The sequence below is a fragment of the Balaenoptera ricei genome, chromosome 2, assembly GCF_028023285.1.
Source record: "Balaenoptera ricei isolate mBalRic1 chromosome 2, mBalRic1.hap2, whole genome shotgun sequence".
In the NCBI taxonomy this organism is placed as follows: Eukaryota; Metazoa; Chordata; class Mammalia; order Artiodactyla; family Balaenopteridae; genus Balaenoptera; species Balaenoptera ricei.
This window is the reverse complement of record NC_082640.1, coordinates 29,819,660-29,847,402: the sequence shown is the minus strand read 5'-3', so window position 1 is coordinate 29,847,402 and position 27,743 is coordinate 29,819,660. Positions and strand designations below refer to the sequence as shown.

Below are 27,743 nucleotides of genomic sequence, written 5' to 3'. Positions count from 1 at the left end.
AATCCATGAGGGTGGGAAAGACCAGCTGTCAGAACATGGAATGAAGGGCACACTTATCCTTTCCTACCCATAAGCACTGCCACGCAGAGGCCACGCCCTCTCCAGGCTGAGGGGAGGCTCAGGGGCAAAGGCACTGCAGGGCACATTTCCCTCCAACCTGATGACAGACTCAGAATGTGCACCCAGCAGGTTCTCGATACTGGGAGAACTCAACTGGGGCACAAATGCACCAACTTCCAGTGCCATTTTCAGAAATACACGACAGTACAATACAGTCTTCTCCTACCCATTCCTCGTCTCTACTGCAGTAAAAGCTGAGTTAGCATTTTTATCAGGCACACTTTATCAGACTCTAAACGATTTTGCATTTTTGTCCTGTCAAGCATTCCCCTCCCCTAACACGGATGCTATTTCTGGAAGCAGATGTGCTCATTCCCAACATGGCTCACAAGTCATGTGCCCAGCTGCCATCAGCTGTGACAACTTCAGAATGCACATTTGTCTAATACAAAAGTAATGGAGATTTTTAAAATTTAATTGCCATATACATTTGTTGGTCCATAGTCTAACTATGCTATTCTATTCCAAATACGCTAGCACCTAACAGTGTTCAACATTTGTTTTATCCAATAAGTGTTTGTGAAATGGACTCCATACACTACACTATGAAGGCATTTATTCATAATTACCATCATTAGCCATGACAGTGTTGTAAAGCAGATGCTGATGCACCATAGATTAAATCATGTTTTAGTACTAACTGTATTTAATCATAAATGACTTTGAAAACTGTTTATTCATGTGCTGAAAGGCAATGTTAAGAAGTGGCTGGGACTGTCCACAAATTTCTACTCTCTCTAACCCCAGTTTTCTCATCTCTAGTTTCTTCAATAATAATGCTTCTACCTCATAAGGCTGCCATGAGAATTAAATGAGCTAGCATGTAAATTACCCAACAGAATGTACCAGATAAGTGTTTGTTTCATTTTACTTTCTTTCCAGTTTAATAAAACCAGATGCTATTATTGAGACTAAATAATAACAAATATGATGGAACAGAATATCACAAATAGAGATCCACTTCCAGTTAAAGTCTATGTTCCATTTATGTAAGATTTTAAAAACTGTTAAATGGTATTTGATCTATATATAATCTATATATTTTTTCATTGATTGTGATCTTGTATATGCTTCTCAAACTGCTCAAAATGTTTAAATTTGAACAAATCACTCCTGTACCCTGGATGCACCTATCAGCAAAAGATGAAATGCTTACATTTCATAGATGAGCAAATTCCAGTAAGGATGCACCCAGTAGTATTTAAGAATCCTTTGATGATGTGAAACTGAACCATCTTTTGACATATTACTGGTACCTATCAAGGAGAATGGTCTCCAGTTAAATGAATACATCACTAGATTTAGAACACATACAGAGTTTCTCACCAATTCATCAGGATTAGCAATGATTTTTTTAAGGTAAAAAAAAAAAAACCCATCAGGATTATAAGTAGAAATTAATAAAGGCAAAAGTAAATTTGAAAAATTTATCACATCAAGTCAATTCCATTTTCTATGTGCCCTTAACAGTCTGTACACCTGTTTTTTACACTTTGTCACACCAGTTGCCAATGTGTTCTCCAAATGTGGTGAGAGTTTCATGAATTAAAGAAGCTTGGATTCATCTTTGTTAACACCGTGCTTGGGACAAAACTCTGTGAAAGTCTGTCAAGGAATAAATGCCCATTGAAAGGGTTTACAGCCATTAGCCCTGTAGCTACAAAAAGTATAAAACGAACTCCTGCCTTCCAGGTATTGTTATTGTGTTACTGTCAATTTCTCCTTTTATGTCTGTTAACATGTGACAGTAACACAGTATCAGTAGGAGACTTTAACACCCTACTTATATCAATGCACAGATCATCCAGAGAGAAAAATCAATACGGAAACACAGGCCTTAAATGACACATTAGATCAGATGGACTTAATGGATATTTATAGAGCATTCCATCTGAAGGCAGCAGAATACACATTCTTTTCAAGCGCACATGGAACATTCTCCAGAATAGATCACATGCTGGGCCACAAAGCCAGCCTCCATAAATTTAAGAAAACTGAAGTCATATCAAGCATCTTTTCCGACCAAAACGCTATGATACTAGAAATCAACTACAAGAAAAAAACTGCAAAAAATATAAACATGCAGAGGCTAAACCACATGCTACTAAACAACCAATTGATTACTGAAGAAATCAAAGAGGAAATCAAAAAATACCTAGTGACAAATGAAAATGAAACACAACAATCCAAAACCTATGGATGCAGCAAAAGCATTTCTAAGAGGGAAGTTTATAGTGATACAAGCTTACCTCAGGAAGCAAGAAAAATCTCAAACAAACAACCTAAACTTACGCCTAAAGCAACTAGAGAAAGAACAAAAAAAAACCCAAAGTTAGTAGAAGGAAAGAAGTCATAAAGATCAGAGCAGAAATAAATGAAATAGAGACTAAAAAAAAAAAAAAAACAATAGAAAAGATCAGTGAAACTAAAGTCTGGTTCTTTGAAAACATAAACGAAAATGATAAACCTTTAGCCAGACTCATCAAAAAAATAGGGGTGGAAAGGCCCAAATCAATCAATAAAATCAGAAATAAAAAAAGGAGAAGTTACAACGGACACCACAGAAATACAAAGGATCATAAGACAGTACTACAAGCAACTATACACCAGCAAAATGAACAACCTAGAAGAAGTGAACAAATTCTTAGAAAGGTACAATCTCCCAAGACTGAACCAGAAAAAAACAGAAAATATGAACAGACTAATTACTAGTACTGAAATTGAATCAGTAATTTTAAAAACTCCCAACAAACCAAAGTCCAAGACCAGATGGCTTCACAGGTGAATTCCACCAAACATTTAAAGAAGAGTTAACATCTATCCATCTGAAACTATTCCCAAAAAAACGCATAGGAAGGAACACTATGAACCCATTCTATGAGGCCACCATCACCCTGATACCAAAACCAGACAAAGATATCACCAAAAAAAGAAAATGATAGGCCAATATCACTGATGAACATAGATTCAAAAATCCTCAATAAAATACTAGCAGACTCCAACAATACATTAAAAGAATCATACAACATGATCAAGTGGGATTTATCCCAGGTATGCAAGGAGTTTTCAATGTCTGCAAATCAATCAATGTGATACACCACATTAACAAATTGAATAAAAACCTTATGATCATCTCAATAGATACAGGAAAAGTTTTGATAAAATTCAACATCCATTTATGATTAAAAAAAAAAACTCTTCAGAAAGTGGGCATAGAAGGAACATACCTCAACATAATAAAGGCCATACATGACAAACTCACAGCTAACATCATAATTCATGGTGAAAAGCTGAAAGCATTTCCTCTAAAATCAGGAACAAGACAAGGATGCTCACTCTCGCCACTTTCATTCAGCATAGTTTTGGAAGTCCTAGCCACAGCAATCGAAGAAAAAGAAATAAAAGGAATCCAAATTGGAAAAGAAGAAGTAAAACTGTCACTGTTTACAGATGATATAATGCTATACATAGAAAGTCCTAAAGACACTACCAGAAAACTACTAGAGCTCATCAATGAATGCGGTAAAGTTGCTGGATACAATATACAGAAATCTGTTGCATTTCTATAAACTAACAACAAAATATCAGAAAAAGAAATTAAGGAAAAATCCCATTTACTATTTCATCAAAAAGAATAAAAGACCTAGGAATAAACCTACCTAAGGAAGTAAAAAACCTCTACTCTGAAAACTGTAAGACACTGATGAAAGAAATCGAAGGTGACACAAACAGATGGAAAGATATACTGTGTTCTTGACTGGAAGAATTAATATTGTTAAAATGACCATACTAACCAAGGCAATCTATAGATTCAATGCAATCCCTATCAAATTGTCAATGGCATTTTTCACAGAACTAGAACAAAATTTGTTTTTTAACTTGAATGGAAACACAAAAGACCACAAGGAGCCAAAACAATCTTGAGAAAGAAGAACAGAGTTGGAGGAATCATGCTCCCTGACTTCAGACTATACTACAAAGCTACAGTCATCAAAACAGTATGGTACTGGCACAAAAACATATATACAGATCAATGGAACAGGATAAAAAGTCCAGAAATAAATCCACACATTTATGGTCAATTAATCTATGACAAAGGAGGCAAGAATATACAACGGAAAAAAGAAAGTCTCTTCAATAAGCGGTACTGGGAAAACTAGACAGCTACATGTAAAAGAACGAAATTAGAACATTCTCTTAACACCATATACAAAAATAAACTCAAAATGGATTAAAGACCTAAATGTAAGACTGGATACTATAAAACTCCTAGAGGAAAACATGGGCAGAACACCCTTTGACATAAATCGCAGCAATATCTTTTTGGATCTGTCTCCTAGAATAATGGAAATAAATACAAAAATAAACAAATGGGACCTAATTAAACATTAAGCTTTTGCAGAGCAAAAGAAACCATAAACAAAACAAAAAGACAACTTACTGACTGGGAGAAAATATTTTCAAATGATGCAACTGACAAGGGATTAATTTCCAAAATATACACACAGCTCATACAGCTTAATATCAAAAAAAAACCCAATCCAAAAATGGGCAGAAGACCTAAATAGACATTTCTCCAAAGAAGACATACAGATGGCCAACAGACACATGAAAAGATGCTCAACATTGCTAATTATTAGAGAAATGCAAACCAAAACTACAGTGAGGTATCACCTCACACCAGTCAGAATGGCCATCATGAAAAAGTCTACAATAATAAATGCTGGAGAGGGTGTGGAGAAAAAGGAACCCTCCTACACTGTTGGTGGGAATGTAAATTGGTGCAGCCACTATGGAAAACAGTATGAAGGTTCCTTAAAAAACTAAAAATAAAGTTACCATATGATCCTGCAATCCCACTCCTGGGCACATATCTGGAAAAGATGAAAACTCTAATTTGAAAAGATACACATACCCCAAAGTTCACTGCAGCACGATTTACAATATCCAAGACATGGAAGCAACCTAAATGTCCACTGACAGATGAAAGGATAAAGAGGATACACACATAAACACACACACACACACAAACACACACACAATGGAATATAACTCAGCCATAAAAAAGAATGAAATAATGCCATTTGCAGCAACATGGATGGACCTAGAGATTATATTTAGTCAGACAGAGAAAGACAAATATCACATAATATCACTTATATGTGGAATCTTAAAAAAATGATACAAATGAACTTATTTACAAAACAGAAATAGACTCACAGACATAGAAAACAAATTTATAGTTACCAAAGGGGATAGCGGTGGGGGGGGAGATAAATTAGGAGTTTGGGACTAACATATACACACTGCTGTATATAAAATAGATAAACAACAAGGCACTACTGTATAGCACAGGGAACTATATTCAATATCTTGTAATAACCTATAATGGAAAAGAACCTGAAAAAGAATATATGTGTGTGTATACACACACACACACACACACACACACACATGAATCACGTTACTGTAATCTGAAACAAACACAACATTGTAAATTATCTTTACTTCAATTTTTAAAAGTGGTTATTAAAAAAAAGTGTATCACAAACCTACTACTTATTTGCTTCTGAAAAGCCAGGTATGGGCAAAACACACTTCCTCCACACCCTTTCAGACTTTTTTAGACGCTGTTTTACACATCCAGCTTCCCCCATGACACAAGGAGCAACAAAGGATTCATTAGGAACCCGTGGAAGGTGAGGAAGTAAATATCTTCCTCTGGGGAGGAATTAAATATCTGTACCAAGAGCCCTGAAAATCTGCATAGTTTCCAGACCAGTAATTATACTATCATTTTTATCAAAGAAATCATCTGCAATATAGGGAAAAAAAGCATATTTGATTACAGGTTGTTAATATAAGCAAAAAACTCACTGTAGTATTGAGAAGTACTGTTACTTTTTTAACAGCAGAGAAGTGGAAGAAGAGCCCACGGATATACTTGCATAGTGGGGAGCAGACTGTGCCGAGAAACCATGTCTACGACTCTAGGACGAAGCATTATGTAATCAAAAAACAAAACAAAAAACAAAACAAAAAAAAACTTCAGAGGAATGAAGGAACTTCAGCTGGAGGTGGCTGCCCGTCATAAGCCAATGACAAGAGCTGGACTCCTCCAGCCTGTCCACCATACTTGGTGGTGCACCAGTAGGAAGCTGGGGGGAAGGTCTTGTCCTGTGCTCTGCTTCTCGGAGGTGTCCCAAACGTGAAAAATGGGAGGAAGGTCAAGAAAGGAGCTGGGGAGGCAAGATGACCCTCGCGGAGCTCAGCATCCACTGACCAGGCCACTGGACGTGTGCTGCTCTTGGGCAGTGAGGAGCCGTCTCAGGAGAACCCATCCAAGTGACCATCCTGGGGGGTGGCTGAACACCACCGACTGCTCCCCTAACATATGCCACCTCCCTGGAGCCCATTTCTCCAAAGGACACAAACAAGTCTTGTTCCAGGTCTGCAAGGTTCCATAGTAACTGCTTCAGGGCCCCAATTCAGGATTTTTTCAGAGTCAAGAATACATCAAGCTGTCAAGAAGCCAGTACAACAGAAGTGGGGCAAATATGAGGTAGAGGCTGAGCTGAGGAAGAAAGCTGGCAACTGGCCAGGCAGACACCAAGGCACCAGGGTGCCAGTCAGATAGCCGCCAGGGGCAGCACATGCATGTCTCAGAAAACCATCAGAGGGGTTCCTGCATGCATGTGTGTGCACACCACACATGTGCACATTCCCTCACACACCCAAGACACACATCACTCGCACACCTTCAAGTACATGCACACATGCATAACCTAGACACACACCGGCCTAGAAATTGTCAACCTTCAACCACAAGCTTTGCGTTTTTCTCACATCATTTCTCTTGTCGTGTTACATCAACACTGAGAGACATCTAACGTGGTAATGTCTGACACCCAGTGAAGCCTCCATCTCTTAAGCAGAACTGCAGTCCCAAGTCGGTTTCATTTAGATGTTCCTCACAATCTCCTAAATGCCAGTCTTTGCCTCATGGTGCATCGGTCTACACTGACAAAGTTTTGCAATCCAGTAAAACTAACAGGTCTCAAAGCTGCAGAAGAAAACAGGAGGGCTGCTCAGGACACGTGGAATGCACGTTTCTCTTATTTCCATAATGCCACCTATCATGAGGTAGAAAGCAGCGGCTGGACGTTTCTGGGAGGCAAAACATCTTGCCATCAGAAGGCAAAGCACTTGAAATCTTACCTTCTGAATGAAATAAAAGATACCTAACATTGGTGGCCAGAGACAGCTAGCATGGGCACATAGCCGCCTGATTTGTTTCCACAACAGCCCAATGAAGTGGATGCTGGTAGCTACGTCCTACAGCTGAAACACCAACTTGAGAGTTCTCCTGCTACAGTAGGAAGAAACAAAGGCATCTCTGGAGATGATTTTAAGTGGGACTTACAACACTGCACGATTCCAGCTAGAAGTTTACTGGAGCATGTTTTGCAAGGTGCAATGCACAGAAAAACATTACCAACCTGAGTACAAGCTACTGCTGCTCTGCAACAAGGAAATGACAGTAGGAGAAGATCATGGATAGAACACTGTAAATATTCAAAAGGAAGGATACAATGCAACAAAAGAGTCTTCTGTCAGTTACAGTTTATTAAAATTATTAAAAAAGAAATAGATAAAATGACAACATACATATTTCTGGAGATTTTTCTTCTGAATTCTCTAATATGCCAGTACTCAGAAAAGTAGAGGGAATAATTTATAAGGATAAACTTGATGAGGCAGTATGTTGATGTGATAAGAAAATGGTAACAATTAGTTAACTATTTTATTTAAACATTTCCTACGAGTTCAAATAAAAATAAATTTGTCCCACTAGCTTTGCACCACTTCAGATGAAAAAAACAAGGTTATTACCATAGCACAGAAAAAAAGCTGATATACCTCAAATCAGATCTCACAAAGGGGTCCAACAGGTTATGGTTCCTTCATTATGTTTACTCTAGTTTAAAAAAAATATATAGTCACACCAACTGCTCTTTTGCAGTTTTGCTGGTAGAGACCCAACGAATTATCACTGTGGAAACAAGCCTGCAGTGAGGGCGGGAAATCTGTATGCACAGAGGGTTTTATAAAGAAGTATTTCACCTAAGTTTATTTTTCATTGTGTAATAAAGAGCTTCCAGATAGACTGCTCCATCTCCACAAAGAATGTGAAGTGGAATTCATCCTAGTATTCTATGAAAAGGCACAAATAGGAAAGAAAACAGAGAATAAGCAAAGTACAAAGCTGATCAGACTAGATGCTAACAGATACGTTTAAATGAAGGGACTCCGAGAGGTGGGGCAGCCTGGCTTCCCACAAACTGAGGCAGTGCTAGCCATGTGGCACGAGCACCTGTTGCTGTACTGATGCTGTGCCACAATTTAGGAGCAAGCATCCTAAGCACCAGCACCCTTCACATTCGCAAATCACCTGCTTTGAAACCTGCACAAACTGAGTTCACTCTGCAAGGAAGAGCCACTGTCATAGCCTCTCCCATTGGTGGTCAGTATAAGCACACCAGGCTCTGTCAGGAAAGAGACAGTGCAGCCAAACGGTGGTAAATGCATTTCTATAAAACTACTTCAACCCATTTTCCAGTGGAGAACAATGGGATCTGCCTCGAGGACTAGGGGTCAGGTACTCACTGCAGACCAGCAAACAGGGACCCCTCACTCCCACAGTCAGGGCTCCCGGAACTGACCCATGTGAATTAACCAGCCAGCCTCTCCAAAACAGAAAAAGTACCACTTCCTTCTCCTCAACCCTTAACTGCCCCAACTCCCAAGGCCCACTGTCCTCAGTGGCTGCCAGCAGAGTCAGCAGTCACATGGAGATGGGGGTTGGAGGCATGCTCCTGCCCACCTGCTGCCGCAGGACAAGCATTGGTTAGCGTCCTTTCCTTCTCCTTCTTTCTGGTCTCTATGGACATCACAATGAAATCAACCCAGGCTGCTGTCTGCACCAGAGACACAACGACACATGCACTTCCGAAACAGTCACCACCCTAAACTCTGCTTCACGATCCTAAAACCCACTCTCTGGGAACGTCCCATTTCCTTAATTCAGGAATAACCACAAGTCATGCAGGCTCCAATACAACCAATGAAGGAAGTCTGGACACCCGCACAGACTGTACAAAATTTGACTGCAAGTTCTTACCTGTAATTTAAACAAATAGTCATTTCTCAGAAACGTGCCTGTTTTAATGAGTTACATTTCAGGCTGAAAAAGCACACACACACAAACCATCTGAGAAAAACAAACTCTGTGTTTTTTTCCCTGTGAATAAAAGAAACTTGCTGGATTCATCATCCATCTCCTTCTGATAAGAGAGAAAACACAGAGAAATATTTTCTGTTAAAATACTGATTTGAAGACAGACGAGAGTTTTTCCCCTAATCCTCCTGGAACTTAATATCTATAATGGCTATTTCAAAACAATGTACACAAATTTAGAAAAATGTTATTTCTTGGCGCCTTTATTTTTGGTTTCCATACTGGTAGACGTCAGAGCCCTTAAAACAAATATCTTTCATTTGGGAAATGTGATTTTTCTGGTCCTAAGTCACAAAATGCTGCATCTACTAGGATGATGACGAGGGTCATGGCTGTGCAGAAACTGAAGTGTTGAGTGTTTATTATCTGACTAAACTGGGCTAAGAACTTTACCTGCATTATCTCATTTAATCCTCACAACAGTAAGTGAGCATCACCATCATCCCCATTTACATACGAGTAAACTGAGGCTCAGAAGAGAAACTCCCTTGCCTGAGTTCCCTCCACATTATGGGCAGAATAGGTCTCTGGACCCTATGCTCCTATTTCATCCCCACCAATTCTGAGCAACAGATTACATCTTAAAGGGTGCTCTGTTCTGCCTTTTCATTATGTTCTATTACAGGGTGAAAAAATAGTTAAAAATCTTACTGTTATATTTATCAACTGACTTCTAGTTCTGGCCCAATTCAGGAAGGGGCATATGACACTGCTTTCTTTCCCTCTCCAAGAGACCCTAACCAATTCCAAACATCAATAGAATTAACAGAACAGGAGCGAGGATTTGTTCTGCCCTGACTTTCAAGAGTCATAAAGGGGAACTTTTTAAACTGAAAAATCTTCCTGCCAGTGTCTTGCTCAACTACAGCCTAGTTAAAAAGCACAAAAATGAAGGAGAGGGTTACCATCTCCTGGAATTAATAAAGCTATAGAAAAATGTTCTTTATTTCCTGTCTGGCATAAACGGGTGTCTCCATAGGCAAAGGATTATCTGCTGGAATGCTTTGAGCACTTTTTGTTTGTTTGTTTTTTGTTTTTGAGCACTTTAAAATGTGTCAGAGACATTGCCATCTAAACCAAAACTTGAGCCACCCATATCTAAGAACCCAATGACTCTGCATGTGACCCGGTTGTGCCAGATCCGACAAAAAGACTTGCAAACCATTAATCGCCCCTTCAACCTGGGGGTGAGACCTCAAACATTCAACAGTGGTGACAATTCCTCCTCTACAACTTCACAGTTTTAATGTAGTGTTAAAGACAGGAGCACACCTCAAAGATTTGGGAGAAGGAGATTTGTTTGCAGTTCTCAGCTCTGTGCAAACCTTTTTCTCTCCTCCACCAAGACCACCCCTGTCTACCACGGCAGGGGGACCTGGTGCCCCTGATGATGATTTTCTAGGGAGAAAGCAAAACACCCACAACACTTAGTACAAAGTGAGAACAAAATTTAATCCATTTAATGTTTTCTATACTTAATGCTATTGTTTAAATTCCATTGAAAGCAGTGTGTACACACATGCGTGTATCAGGATCTAGTCTCCAGGCCCTATCAGAGGCAGGACAAGAAAGGTTCCCTGGCTTATTTCCACTGAATCAGCTCATAACGAACCAGGTCTTGAGGGCCTGCTAGACACTTCCCGCCTCAACAACCCGAGTCTTCGGTCTGGGAACACGAGGTCAGTGACAACCATCCTGGCCACTTCGAACCAGAGGACAGAACCACCGGGCACTAAACGCAGGGGAAGAGGCGTGCAGGGTTATGAAAAGCTTACTGATCTGTAACTCCCTCCTGCCCAGCTTCTTAACTAAGAGGAAGCAGAAACGGCATTAAATGTCTACTTTCCCTCCAGGGGCTGGGCTCTCTTTCTGCTCAGGAGTCACATACACCTTATGTTCACAGGCATGGCTGATTATTTTACGACCTATACAAAGTACTTTCAGAATTTACTTTAAATCTTCAGAAGGGGAACTACATCTAGCTATCTCCTTCAAAACGCCTCCTGTCTTATGGCGAAAAAAAAAAATCAATTGAGAGAGAGAGATCAAACAAAGGCCATAAAATACACCCCGCAATTTAAACATTAAAATTTAATAACACACTTTACGAGGAATGAAATTGCGTTCCCAAACCTGAAAAAGGCATGCAGCCTCCGGTGGCAGAGGCGTGTGAAGCACAAAAGGCTATCCTCTGATCACCCAGGTCAAATAACGGCTCAAAATTCCTTCCCCCAAAGCTGCTGGCTCCTTTCTCGGTTTGGGATCAGCAGGAGATACGAGAGCACCTGTGTGGGCCTCCCAGCCGCCAGCGCCGGCGCCCCACACACACACCTGGTGCTACACCCGCGCGCCCGGCCCTCTCACGCACCCCCCACGGCCCGCACCCACACACACACCGGTGCCCCCCAGGAAAGCAGAAGCGGAAGGTGGGACGCAGGGCAGGTGCTCACCTGGCGACGACGCCGACTCTCCACTGGGCTCCCTCACGCCGGAGGGCAGACACCTGAGCCCACGTCCAAGGAGGTCCCTACGCAGGGACCTGACGGTGGGTCTCCTCATGGCTCACTGCGTCTGCGGACCTCAGCCGGCCATGTCCCGGGGGGCGAGAAGCCGGGCGCCAGAAGACTACGGACGGATGGTGGTCCCGGCAGACGGCTGAGGCCCGCGGATGCCGACAACTCCGAGGAAAGGTGCAGGCGTGGGCCTTGTTCTTTCACCTCCAGGGAGGCCAGAAGGCTCACCACACGTCCTCACAGGGTGTTAAAATCCTACTTTCTCTCAGAGTACCGCGCTGCAATCGCGGAGCAAGCAATCCCGCCAGTTCACACAGCAGGGACGCACAGCGCAGGCTGAGAGTAGGTGGACTTGTGAGCCCCAGTGCGCATGCTCCGAGTATACAAGGCGCACATGAGTGGCGGAGGGCATGCCGGGAGAGCAGACGGGCACGCGAGCCCCAGAGCGCATGCTCGGGGTACTACAAGGTGCACGTGAGAAACAGAGGGCATCCCTGGAGAGTGGAGGGAGCACCTGAGAGGTGGGTGGTTGGATAGGAAATTCTGCAGGCTTTCAGGTGTATGGGGTCCAGCGCAGATAAGGAAAGGCCTCATGCATTACAGTTGTTGTGGACTGAATGTGCGGCCCCCAAACGCATAGGTTGACCCCTAACCCTTAAGGTATTAGGAGGCGGGACCTTTGGAAATGATGAGGTCATGAGGGTGGAGCCCCATGATGGGACTAGTGCCCTTATAGAAGGAACCCCACAGACCTCCCTCCACCTATGAGGGCACAGAAGACGCCGCCTATGAACCAGGAAGTGGGTCCTGGTCAGACGGAATCGACCAGTGCCTTGATCTTGGACTTCCATCCTCTAGAACCCTGAGAAATCAATGTCTGTTGTTTAAGCCCCCAGTCTGTGGTGTTCTGTTACAGCAGCCCAAACAGACTGAGAAAATAGAGAGCCTGAGAAGTGGGAGGATGAGAATAAATCTTCTTCTGGCTTCAGACAATAAGAGAACTTGGGAGAAGACTGACAAGACCATCTTAGAAATTTCCAATCTAAATGTAGAGGGAACTAAATATAAATAGCACATATGCAGAAAATGGCAGGTTAACACGTCACCTTAGAAATGTTCCTGAAGAAATGGACTTAGATTGTGTTCAGCAAATAGCATTCAAATGTCTCTCAGGCACTGTTATTTTTAATAATACTTGAGTGAATAATTGTGTAAAACCAAGAACCACAAACCAGGGCTTCAGCTGAGATGATGCACATACTAAAACTCTGTTTGCTAAAGTGGAGCCAGTGAAAATCTGGTGCAGTTCACAGGGATACAGGAAAACTGGCTGAACTAGATGCTTCTAAACCAGCAATACCCTAACTTCCCTCTGGGCTTACAATGCCCTTCAAGGCACAACTGGAAGAATGCCATTCAAAAGTGAGGGATAATTAAAATAACACTAACTTCAAAACTTGTGGCCCTTAAAGAATGAACTTGATCTACACCTAAATACACTAATCACCACACAAAAATGTTGGGGGAGGGAGTTCTTGTTTGCATTAAACATTCCTAACTGCCATATAAAAGGGAAAAGCAATTTGCTCAACCAGGAAACATAGCTCTTTAAGAGACCCAGAAGGCCCCAAAGAGATAATGCCCTCAAAACTGAGAAGGGTAATGAAATAAAAAAACAAAACAAAACACTGATATTGTGATAGAAATGGCCCTACCAATTGAGAAAGACTAGTGTTAGTAACACATCTACAAGAGTAAAAATAGGCCTGAGGTCAGCCCCAGCACCCTATACTTACGTGGGGTCTTTCTTCAATAATTTCTTTAATTTTTTCTAAGTTTCCATCTAATTATTCTCAAAATGTGTCTGGGAGAGAAAAGAATTCAACTGTATTAAGCCTCTTTTAACAGGTGAAGAAAATGAAGGCACAGAAGGTAAATTTCCACAGGGGTGGGGTACTATACTGTATTGTTACAACTCTGAATTTTCTTCCAAATTCATCTGAACTGGCTTGAGATCAGAGTGCAAGACTGTATTAGACCCGTGAAACCAAGATTTAAAAGAGTGAGTCACAATGGTGAACTCTTTACCCAGAACCTGCACAGCCAGAGGTCTGAGAGCCCTTGTTGGAGGCTGCCTCCAGAACCAGCTCTACAGTGATCTACTTTTGACCATCCCCCAGCCACTGGAAGAACCAAACCGCCCTAAAGGAGGCTCAAGATGGACCAGCTCTACACAGTAAACTATGCTCTGTGGTGGACTGTGTCCAAGCACACTTCCAACACCTAGATGATTTCAGCTAGTCATCATGAATTCATCCACTTGTGCTGAACCAGCCAGACTATGCACTAATGTTTGGAGCTCATTCACTTGTGTGGCTCTAAAAAAATTTTAAACCAGAACCCCCCAAAAAACCTGTTGCTGTTTACATAATAATATTCAGTAGACAAATTTTCACAAGTAAAATTTCTGCTGTGAAACACACATTTCCATGACCCCAATGAAATACAAAATGCACACAATCCACAGAAAACTTGTATTTACCTTGGTTCCACATTCCAGCCACACCAGTGCCAAGTAATATGTGGATCTCAAAATAATAATAAGATTCCATCCAGTAATAGTAAGTCTTGGTTTCACTTTGAAAACCATAAAACATTGCCTTGAAGCGGGAAAAATCCACACCACCCAGGGGTGGGGGATGGTTAAGAGCACTAATTCTAAAGTCAGACTGCCTGGGTCCCTGCTAACTTTAGACAAGTGCCTTGAAACCTCTCAACTCTAATTTCCTCATCAGCACACTATGGATGATAACAGTACCCCCTCCTGCAGTTGTGGGGGATAAAACGTTGTCAACATGGAACTCACTGGGGAATGCGCAGGAAGAGTGTCGGCTATCATGATTAAGAACAGAAAATCCACATCGAGGATTTACCAAAAAAGAAACAAAAAGACTTAACCGTTCCCTAAAAATTCATTGATCTTAACTACCTTTGAGATATTAAACAATAAATACTATGGAGTAGTCATGTGCAAAGGATTTGGTCTGTGACGCTCCAGCTTCTCAAGAGAACTCTTCCCATCAAGCCTTCTCCACGTGACACCCCCAACCTCCAAGCCCCAGCCCCAGCTATGCAGGCTGATGATGGACTAAGGGCTAGAACCGCATCACCAGGATTTAAACCACAGATGTTACATCAGGGAAATCAGTGCTGCTCAAACCTCAGCGTGCATGCAGGTCACAATGATCTTGTCAGTGAATATTCTGTCTTCATGAGGCAAAAGCTAGACTCGAGGGGCTGCATTTCCAACAAGCTTGCCTGATGCTCATTTGGGGTGAGGATGGGGACTTCAATGAAAGGGTCAAGGGAACTAAAACTAAATTCATGGTTGGAGGAAAGGGGTGCCTAAGCTCAGGCTCCCAGACCCTCGCCTCAGAGAAATCTACACCAAGACCCCCTGAGGAAAGGTCCTATGAACAGAAAGGAAGGGATCCCCCCAAGAGGCAAATCCAGGCACACAGGTTTCATGACCCAAAAACTTGGCCACTGCCAGGGAGGAGGCCAAGACACTGAGGATCTTGAGCAGACAGGTGTGTCTGTCTGTTTATGCCCTCGAGCTGATGGTATAAAGAGAGCAGCATCTACGAGTCCATCCAAAGCTGTGGGGTCACACCCAGTCAGAGGCTGAGGCTCCTGCCCACATCACTGAAAAGAGCCCCTTACAGCTACAAAGCTGGGTTTACATAATACTCCAGACCACCAGGCTAGCTTCATCCCTTTAAACTGCCCCAATCTATAGCCCCACCAATATTTATGGCTTTTCTTTCAATTCACCACATCAAAACATAAAAATAAAACTCAATACAAAGTTATATTAAGCAAACCTATTTTTTCAAAAAGTAATTTAAGGTAACTTTTCCTAGAACTACTGCTGTTCTTGTTTAGAATGATTTTTTTTAATTTGTGTTTTAAAATTAGCTTTTATTATGCTGTCTTCCCAATCTACTAAGGCTCCAGAAAAAATAATAAAATCATTATGAATTCCAATTCCATTTTATGTCAAGTTAGAAATACAAGTGTTTCCTGAACATTATAAAACACTGATGAAAGAAACTGAAGACAAATAAATAGAAAGATATCTCATGTTCATGGATCAAAGGAAGCAATATAGTTAAAAATGTCCATACTATCCAAAGTCATCTATTCAATGCAATAACTATCAAAATTCTAATACATTTTTCACAGAAATTGCAAAAATGATTCCACAAAACCATGAAAGACCCCAAAGAGCCAAAATAATCCTGAGAAGGAAGAACAAAGCTAGAGGCATCCCGCTTCCTAATTTGAAGCTATATTATAAAGCTATAATAATCAAAACAGTATGGTACTGGCATTAAAAACAGACACATCAACCAACGGAACAGAATTAAGAGCCCGGAAATAAACCCATGCATATACAGTCAACTAATATTTGACAAGGGAGCCAAGAACACTCAATGGGGAAAAGACAGATGGTGCTGGGAAATGTATGCTGGGAACAAATGGTGCTGGGAAAGCTGGATAACCACACACAGAGTAATGAAATTGGACCCCTATCTTACACCACTCACAAAAATCAACTCAAACGGATTAAAGACTTAAATGTAAGACTGGAAACTGTAAAACTCTTAGAAGAAAACACAGGGGAAAAGTTTCTTGATGTTGTTCTTGGCAACAAATTTTTGGATAAGACACCAAAAGCACAAGCAACAAAAGCAAAAATAAACAAGTAGGACTATATCAAACTAAAAGTCTTCCGCACAGCAAAAGACACAATCAGCAAAATGAAAAAGTAACCTATGGAATGAGAGAAAATATTTGCAAACCATCTATCTGATAAGGAACTAATATTTAAAATATGTAAGGAACTCATACAACTCAATAGCAAACTAGCAAATAAGCCAATTAAACAGACAAAGGACCTGAATAGACATTTTTCAAAGAGAACAAACAAATAGCCAACAGGTACATGAAAAGGTGCTCCACATCACTAATCATGAGGAAAACACAAATTAAAGCCACAATGAGATATCACCTCACACCTGCTGGAATGCCTATCATCAAAAAACATATATCTATAGATCTATATAAAACAAATATTGGTGAGGATGTGGACAAAAAAGAACTCTTATGCACTGTTGGTGGGAATGTAAATTGGTGCAGCCACTATGAAAACAGTATGGAGGCTCCTCAAAAAATTAAAAATAGAACTACCATATGATCCAGCAATTTCATTGCTGGTATTTATCTAAAGAAAATGAAATCACTTTCTCAAAGAAATATCTGCAACCCCATGTTCATTACTGCATTATTTAAAATAGCCAAGACATGGAAATAACCTAAATGTTCACTGACAGCTGAAGATGTGGTATATACACACAATGGAATTTTAGTTATAGCAAAGAAGGAAATCCTGTCTTTTGCAACAACATGGATGGACCTTGACAGCATTATGCCAAGTGAAATAAGGCAACAGAGGAAGGCAAATACTGTATATTCTCACTTATATATGGAGTCTAAAAAAGCAAAACACATAGAAATAGAGTAGAATGATGATTGCCAGAGGCAACCACTGATCTGTTCTCCATTCCTATGGTTTTCTCTTTTCCAGAACATCATGTAGATGGCATTTTACAGAATGTAATATTCTGAGACTGGCTGCTTTTACTCAGCAAAAGGCCCTGGAGGATCATCCAAGTTGCCGTGTGGATCAACAATTTGCTTATTTTTACTGCTGAGTAGCATTCCATGCTATGGATATACCACAGTTTAACTATTCATCTGTTTTGGGGAACTATGAATAGAGTTGCTATAAACATTCAAGGTCAAGTTTTTGTTGATCTTCAGCTTTCGATTTTCTCGGGTAACTATCTGGAGTGGGACTGCTGGGTCAAGTGTTAAGTGTATGTTTATTTTTGTAAGAAACCACCAAGCTGTTTTCCAGAGTGGACCATTCCACACCTACCAGCAATGCATGAGAGCTGCAGTCTCCCATCCTCACCAGCACTTGGTGTTGTCAATGTTTTTTATGTTAGCCATTCTATTAGGGCATCTCATCATGGTTGTATAATAATTTGCCTTTCAATAGGACTAGTCACACTGACCATTCCATGTGCTTATTTGCCATCCTTATATTCTCTGCAATGAAGTATCTGTTCAGGTCTTCTGTCCACTTAAATTGTTTGATTTCTTAGTACTGAATTTGAGGAGTCCTTTATATATTCTGGATACAAGTCCTCTGTAGAATACGTGATTTGTAAATATTTTCTCCCAATGTGTAATGTCTCTGCATTTTCCTTAACAGTATCTTTCACAGAGCAGAAGTTTTTCATTTTGATGAATTCCACTTATGTTTTTCTTTTATGAATCATAGTATCATGTCTAAGAACTCTTTGTCTAACTTCAGGTCAAGAAGAGTTTCTCCTATGTTTAGTTCTAGAAGTTTCAGAGTTTCACATTTAGAGCTTGAATCCACTTAAAGTTAACTTTTGTATAAGGTGTTTTTCATTTATTTTGCATATGGATGCTCAGTGCTTCCAGCACCATCTGTTGAAAAGACTATTATCCATTTTCCATTGAACTGGTTTTGCATCTTGTCAAAAATCAGTGGCCATATTTGTGTGGTTCTATTTGTAGACCCTCTATTCTGTCTATTGATCCATGTTGTAAGCTGAGCATATTATAATTTACTACTTACTTTAGTAAATGTTTCTTTGTGGAAAAAAAAAATTTGTCTGGAAGCAAAACAAACTAATAATGCTCTATATGATGTTATTCTTCTTGTAAGGAAGGTATGAGGCAGCACAGCTATAAACAGATCAATGTTTTAACAGCTTCCAGGCAAATATACATGTAAAACTTGAATACGTTTAGGGAGAAAGCAATTCATTTCAAAATAGTTTCCAAAGGCTATCAACATGGCACCAATTTCTCCATTAAAAACTCCAACAATTTAACAACAGAATGACATTCATAAAAAACTACTGAAAATATTTTAATTAAAATTATAATATGAATACATCCTCACATTAAGATGGTTGGATCAACACTGACTAGATAATAAGTACCTTCAAGGTGCAGCACAAACAGGCGAAAAACTGGAGGTGGTTTCCAGTAGAGTGGCCCTACACAGCTATCTAACCTGCAGGAAAGACAGACACACTCTCTCTGAATGGCAGGTCCTGAGAACAAGGCCACAACCACACTGAGATGCACTAAACTGGGGACCAGATTGGCAGCCCAGGGCCTGCCCCATGGAGGCCTCGGACCAGATGGCCTCTTGGGTCCATTAACAAGAGGGCCCGATGTTGGGACAAGAGCAAAGGGTAAGTAATTATTGGGAGAAAGCATAGTTTGTGCATGGTGCAAAATAAGGAGCTAAAATAGTACAGTGCCTCAAGTGGAACACAACGTGACACAAAGCACAAGGTTCTTACAACCACGCAAGCTCTGTTATTCAGCCCTGGAAAGGCTGGAATTATTAACTCCCACACTGATCATCTTCTCTTGGTGATGACCCTCGGGTGACACAAGGCCCCACAGCTCCTTTTAACCCAAGAGGTTCAGTGAAGAACTTGGATGCTGACCCCTTTGGCAGCACACGCTCCTTTAAATCTGGGACACCATAAACAAGGCACATGCCAGCTTTGATTCATTCACATCTAGGTTAAACAAGACAACTCATGCCCTGACTGGTGAACTGAAGAGTTTACTGCAGTCTTTAAACAAACACAGAGCCAGAAAGAAGCTACTGTCTATTCCTACATAGGGTTCGGTCCCTGTGAGTTAGATGGTTCTTATTTTCCATTTCTTTGCCTTCAGAGTCCTAGAAATCAAATTAAAAATAGAAGGAGAAGGAACCTGGAAACTCTACGAAATAAGAATCAGGTGTCTGGCAGATGGTGAGAAATATTCCCACCTTAAGACAGAAATAGACACACACATCAACCCACACCAACTAACTGTTATCAGAATGCTAGTCTGCTAAACCCTCCTCACCCCACCATCACAAAATAGTGCAGAATGTATGCCGACCATACAGTGCAAAACCCCATGGGATGGTCACGTTTCGGTAACAAACATACCGGAAGGTATGTATTCAAAGTGTTGTCCCTTTCAAAAGGGCTCCACAGAAAATTATACATTCATTCCAATGAATTAATGGCACGGCACCAAACAGTTCTGGACTGTTCTTCATGCAACATTTCCTTCTGTCTAAAGTGGTCTAACAAAATTCATAAAATTCTTTGAGCTGGGAAGGACTTCAGAGATCTCCTTATTTAACCATAAATACTGTCTGTTCAGGTATGAGGTAAAGTAAATCATTCCCAAACCAATTGTCTTATGACGTGTTGTATTTTGTGTCTAGTAATGGCAATCCTCATTCTATGAAGGATTAAATTTTTGTAAATAGTCCAGAGTGAGAGAGAACTATTTCTGGTGAATTAAACACCAGGTATGAATACAAATTAATGTGTCTGGCTCTTCACATATGGTGGATAAACTCGATGAAAGGGATGACAGACAGGAAGAAATTGAGTCTTGTGACCCAAGAATCTGACTCCTTTGGGAAACTGGACTTAAAAATGGAGCAAACCTTGGGTGTCATGGAAGGGGCTGAGCTCAGCCAGTACTGCCCATCCTCCTGAGGGCTGGGAGTGCAAACCCGATGCCCGAGGGACAATCTTTGCAGGGAGGGGCTCCTCGTTACCCCTCTGGACTGTGGAGGATGGGAGGTGGTGGAAAACCAGTGCCATCCCACCCCTCCTCTTGCTCAGCCTCATTTGGACAGTGCACTCTACTGGAAACTCCCTTATTCTCGGGAGCAAAGTCTGGCTGCTTTCAGGGCCCCAGACCTTGTCTGTCCTATTCTGGGGTCTCAGTGACCAGAATGAGCCCCCTGCTCTCTCCCCTCAGGTCACCCCCACTCTTGAGGTCATCTGCAGGCATGTGAGGAGGGTCAGCGTATACACAGGACCTAGGAGCCCGAAGGAAACGGCTCTTGATCAGCTGGATCCACCAGGACCTGCAGCCATTGTCCCCTCTTCACTGCCCGCTAATTACGCCTCAGTCACGGAATCCCTACTCTGTCCTCAAAGGGACCCACAAAAACCATCTACAAGCGGTAAGGCTCGAGCTGAACAAAGTGTCCGTTCTTACCTTTCACTTGTCAAGATCAATGCTGCAACAGGGATTCCGTGCACATTACCACTAGAAGTGAAATAATTATCTCCATTTACCACTGATGATGCAGGAGCTTTTCCATTCCTGGTATAATTTGTAAGCCAACCTCTCACACCCACTCCCGCATCTTTTAAAACCAGTTTCATGGCTGCATTTTTCTCAACAGAACCATCAGACAGTTGCTCATTTGGAGGACAAATAACCACACTTATTTTTTAAAACAAAAAAATACCATCAATTTGCACAGAAGCTTCCAAATACCCAGTTGATTTGAGCCTTGCAAACAAAGTCATGCTGGTGACCAAATGAAATTTTCCTTTTCATTTATTTATGAGTTAGACGAAAGCACGAAGTCCATGAAATAGAAATAGGGAAAATATCAGGCAAAAAAAACTTTCAAATAAAAACTTCAGATGTAAACAGAAAGACGCTACAATATCCTACATATACCCCCCTCCCCACAAACACACACTTAAAGACTTCAAGACAATGAAACAGGGACCTTTGTCAGAAACCCACTCTGTTTAATAATCCCGATGTGTTAAAGGTGAGGTGAATGGTAAGTCATCCAATGACTTTTGAAGCATCTAAGGTAGATCTACAGCAAGTTGGTTATTAGGAAATTATGTTCCACAAATGGGAATATTCTTGTGCAATAAATTTTTACATTTCATTAAACAACTATGTACCATTCTAAGGGTGGAGATAGAAAACATACATTAAAATATAATTTCAATTTTCAATTGAAGAACACTGGTCATGTAAAAAGAAAAAACATCATGGCCATATATTTGGGATTATTAATCAAAATGCAGTTTATTTCAGTTCTAAATATATAACCACATTCTCAGATTTTTGTATAATTAATACATTTGCTGAATTAGCAGAAATTTTTAATAACAAAATAAACAAACTTAAGATCTGAGGAGCCATTTGGATGACGTTAGACTCCACATTTGTGTGTATTTGAATATAAAATGGTTCTATGTATTATCAATAAACTAGAACAGTCTTTTTGTATGGCTGCAATCAGAGTTCATGCTGGTTAAATGGCAGATAATGTTATCACATTATAACATTCTTAGTGTCTACACAGAAATCCTGAAGTTCTGAATAGACCCACACACACCAAATAGCCCAAATGCCCATCAACAGGAAAATGGATGAATTATGTTCAAATAATGGAATTTTCTACAGCAGTGAAAGCCAAACAAACTAGAGCTATCATATTAACTGGAATAAAGAAAAACATGTTTTAAGTTCATTAAGGGAAATTACTAGATGGAATGCATCTATCATAGATGTTTGCTTAAAAAGAGTATTGCTAACCCTGTGATTTAAAACTTATAGTTTCCAAGTTGTGATAAACCGACTAGCTCTTCTTGCCTCTGTGTGTATCTATAAATCCTGTAAACATCTAAGAGCAACTTTGAATTATGCTATTTAGCCTTTGAATCCCATAGATACTGGAATCTTTAAGGGGTTCTGTCTCCTCTGCCGATTTTCCTTCTTTGCCCATAATGTTTATCCAGGTTTCTATCCCTTGCCCTCCCTCAGTAGACAACTCCACTTGGGTGTCTTACCCTTGTCTTGGCCCAACTCCATTCATAAATCTCCATCTTCAAACCCCAAAGATGCCCACACCTAGGGTGATAGTAAGAATGTGTCTGCCCAGTGTCCTGATTTATGTTGTGTTCCCAGATGATTTCAATAGCACCCTCTTCCACTCTGGTCACTCTGCCCACATCCCACTGGACATTCTTACTGGGGATGCCCCCCCACCGCAAACACAACTTCCCCCAAAACAAAACTCACTGTCTCCTTCACTACCTCCCCCATCCCCATTTCCTCCTATCTTCCTTGTTGGAAAATGATACCTATCATCTAATCAACTGTCCCAAATCGGAAAATTTATTCTCCACCGTTCGTTTCTAAGACCCTCAAGTCACCACTGACTGCCATTAATTTCGCCTGAGTATCTCTCAGCTCATCCCCTGCCCTCCAAACTAGTGCTTTCATCATCTCTTGCCTAGTTTATTTTAGAAATCTACTATTCGGGACCATCCTGCAGGCAGGATATTAACTCTTATATAACTATTTACTGTTTGTGTTATGAACATCATTAAGTCTGAAAGCAATCATTTTTGACACCTAAACAAATTAACTGACTATCCTCCCCTGATCAAAAGGGGACCCTGACACATTTGGACCTGTTGTGTTAAAAGGGGCACAAATACAAACTCCAAGAACCAAGGGTCACAGGCCCTACACTGGCTGCCGAATTGCTTAGATGTGCAGTTACAGTCTGTTCCTCAGTTTCCCTACCTGTCAATGGCATGATAATACCTTCCCTACTCCGAAGAGCACGGGGGAGACACAAGCAATAAGCATGATGGAAAACACAAAGATCCCATAAACAAAATACCCTCATTTTTTTTAAATGAAATTCATTATATTAATGTAAATATTTAATAAGTCCATGATAGTCATGTAATACTTGATATTAAGTTTCCTCCTTATGAGACATATCATTTATTCACCCATTTATTCTGTATATATTTATTCAACTATTTTTAAAAATTATACTTCAGGAGACAAAGACAAGTAAGCCATTTCTCCTTGAAGAAAGATGGGAGTCCAGGCGGAAAGGACATGCTGGGAACTGAACCAGCATAAGGGATCCCGGCAGAGGTGTCAGCGGGGTCACAGCTACCCTGTCTGAGCTCCTTGGCGACAGCCTCCACCTACAGCCCTGCCAGCTCCTGCTCATGAGCCACCATTACCAGCACTTGATAAAGACACAAAGCAACCACTCAGACAAGTTCACAACCTAAGGGAAGAGATGAGAGTGAAGCAGGTGAACAAACATGCAGAGGGAAAGGAACAGCAAACAACACTTGGAAGCTATTCCATAACCGCAGGTTATTTCCTTGAAGTGACCTGTAGGTTTCCTCCCAGCCCTGAGACCCAACACCCTCTACCCTTCCTGGGCCACAGGCAGAATTCGAGCATAGACACCTAGTGACCAGGACACACAGAGACAGAATGCCCCTAGTTACAAAAATGTGAAACATTTTACCGAGTATCAACCAATAATCAATGTTTGCCACAAAAATGAGAACAGTAAATATATTTTTAAAATTTAAATGAATTTGTTTCATAATTTGCTCATAATACATGATTCATGATAAAATGAGGCCTACTGATGATTATGTAAGTCTTTATATGCCCGTGAACTATTTCTGTCCCCTCATATGTTTATACCAAAGAAGCCTAAGGTTAGAGGAGTATAAATAATATTACTGACAACAGCTGGGACATCACAAGGGCAGAACTTACACCCACAGGTACTGACTGGCCCCAATTTCTCTCCTTTCTGTTTATAAAAATACAGAAGAAACTGTCAGTCAGGACTGAGCTTGCCCCCGCCCCACGTCCCCAAGCGTGCCTCCCCTGCACATGCCCTACAGGGCAGGTGTGCCCTCCTTTCGGCCCTCACCCCGCAGCAGCGGCGGCTGGACGTCACCACCTAGGGCCCCAGCAGGCAGCTGCCCTGGACCCCATCAGTGCCGCAGTCAAGTCAACACTGGAAGAAGCTGATGTGATAACCAGTCATCCCCAAGGAAAAGTCCACGTGTCTTTCCAGACAAGGCACCAAGGGTACCCAGTGAATCACCACAGGGGTAAAGTGTTTAGTCCTTACACAAAAAAGAAAATGTTATTAGAGCAGCATTTACTTGAGGACACTCGTGGGCGGCCTCCCGTCCCATCCCTGCTTTGCAAGATTCCTAAATCAAGCATAAATTCAGGCTTTATTTAAAAAAAAAAAAAAAAAAAGGACTCAACCTTTTCTATTGCTAAACTTTACAATTTTAAAAATTAACTTCTATGTGTTTAGCTAAGCACGAAATTTTTAATTTCCCTGAATCACAAGATTTCAACTTATTTCTTCAAATAAAAGATATTCTTGACTTCATAAGCAAAGGTCATAAATTCTAACTAATTTGAAGAAAGCTTAGTCTGCATTAGTAAATAGTTTGAAATATATAATATTTGGGACACTATATTGTTATAATTTTTATCAGTAAATAGGACACTATCTGAGGGACTGTCAATTATAAATTTTCATAGTTGAGTTTTATGGGCAAATAGTTTTCCCGAAGTAGAAGAATTCAGCCTAGTCTTTTTTTTTAATTTTTATTTTATATTGCAGTATAGTTGATTAACAATGTTGTGTTAGTTTCAAGTGTACAGTAGAGTGATTCAGTTATACACATACATGTATCTATTCTTTTTCAAATTCTTTCCCCATTGAGTTTATCACAGAGTACTGAGCAGAGTTCCCTGTGTTATATAGTAAATTCTTGTTGGTTATCTATTTTAAATATAGCAGTGATACATGTCAATCCCAAACTCCCAATCTATCCTTCCCCCCACCACCCTTCCCCCCTGGTAACCATAAGTTCATTCTCTAAGTCTGTGAGGCTTAGAGACTTAGAGAACTAAGGAGACTAAACAATATGCTATTAAACAACCAATTGATCGCTGAAGAAATCAAAGAGGATATTAAAAAATACCTAGAAACAAATGAAAACGAAAGCACAATGATCCAAAACCTATGGGATACAGCAAAAGCAGTTCTAAGAGGGAAGTTTATAGCAATAAAATATTACCTCAGGAAACAAGAAAAATCTCAAATAAACAACCTAACCTTATGCTTAAAGCAACTACAGAAAGAAGAACAATCAAAACCCAAGGTTAGTAGAAGGACAGAAATCATAAAGATCAGAGCAGAAATAAATGAAATAGAGACAAAGAAAATAATAGAAAAGATCAATGAAACTAAAAAAACTGGTTCCTTGAAAAGATAAACAAAATTGATAAACCTTTAGCCAGACTCATCAAGAAAAAGAGGGCCCCAATCAATAACATTAGAAATGAAAAAGGAGAAGTTACAAAGGACACCACAGAAATACAAAGGATCGTAAGAGACTACTACAAGCAACTATACACCAGCAAAATGAACAACCTAGAATAAATGACAAATTCTTGAAAGGTACAATCTCCCAAGACTGAATCAGGAAGAAATAGAAAATATGAACAGACCAATCACAAGTACTGAAATTGAAACTGTGATTTAGAAACTCCCAACAAACAAAAGTCCAGGACCAGATGCTTCACAGGTGGATTCTATCAAACATTTAAAGAAGAGTTAACACATATCTTCTGAAATTATTCCAAAAAATTGCAGAGTAAGGAACACTCCCAAACTCAGTTCTATGAGGCCACCATCACCCTGATACCAAAACCAAAGATACCACAAAGAGCGAAAATTAGAGACCAATATCATTGATGAACGTAGATGCAAAAATCCTCAACAAAATACTAGCAAACCGAATCCAACAATACATTAAAAGAATCATACACCATGATCAAGTGGGATTTATCCCAGAGATGCAGGTTTTTCAATATCTGCAAATCAATCAGTGTGATACACCACATCAACAAATTGAAGAATAAAAACCATATCATCACCTCAGTAGATGCAAAAAAAGCTTTTGACAAAATTCAACACTCATTTACGATAAAAACTCTCCAAAAAGTGGGCATAGAGGGAACATACCTCAACATAATAAAGGCCATACATGATCATACTCAACAGTGAAAAGCTGAAAGCATTTCCTCTAAAATCAGGCACAAGACATGGATGTCCACTCTCGCCACTTTTATTCAACATAGTTTTGGAAGTCCTAGCCATAGCAATCAGAGAAAGAAAAGAAAGAAAGGGAATCCAAATTGGAAAAGAAGAAGTAAAACTGTCACTGTTTGCAGATGACATGATACTATACATAAAAAAATCATACATTCAGGCTTTAAATCAATGAAGAATCACAATATGGACTTCCTCTCCCTTGATCCAAAAGGCCACCCTCACAAAGCACACATACAATTAGGACACGCATTTCCCATGGGAAACAATCCAAACCCCACTCAGGCACCATGGGGACACAGTCACCGGAGTGCTGGCCCCGGACTCCTCGTCCCCTCCTGCGCCCTGCTGTGCCAAAGACCCCACCTACCCCAAGCACTTGCTCCTCAAATCCAAAGCATGAGGGCATGAGGGTTTATTTTCTTAAGCATAAGAATAACAAAGTGAGAACCTTCACTGCTGCCCAAACATGACAGCATGTGAAGCAGAGTGAACTACCTGAAGCAAGGCAGGGAGTGGCTGCAGGCACCCCGGCACCATTGGTGAATTTGCAATTTATTTTATTTTAAACTGTCACTGGCAAAATAAAAGCCCATGGATGTTTGTCTTTCTGTCAAAAGCAGGGAAAACTTCACCACAGGCCACCCCCACGGCACCTTCCCAAGCCCTGAAAGTTTCTGCATCAGAGACAAATGTGGACCCTCGTCCTGCTTCACAAACTGAACTGACAAAGGCCCTGTGAAACCGGGACCTCAGAAACAAAGTAAGCGAAGAAAGGACAAGTCAGCCCAAATCGGGCTCCACAGACCACGAGCTCTCCTGGCTGTGAACCGGGTTCGGAGAGCAGAATCTGGACTCCGCTCCGTAGGAGGACAGATGA

The 27,743-nt window shown here is 40.6% G+C and overlaps 1 protein-coding gene across 6 annotated transcripts in view; it reads right to left on the bottom strand.

Moving 5' to 3' along the window:
* The window catches only part of DIP2C (disco interacting protein 2 homolog C), a 369,992-nt gene that overhangs the window by 275,989 nt on the left and 66,260 nt on the right, over positions 1–27,743 (bottom strand). The gene's annotated exons all lie outside the window — the stretch shown is intronic.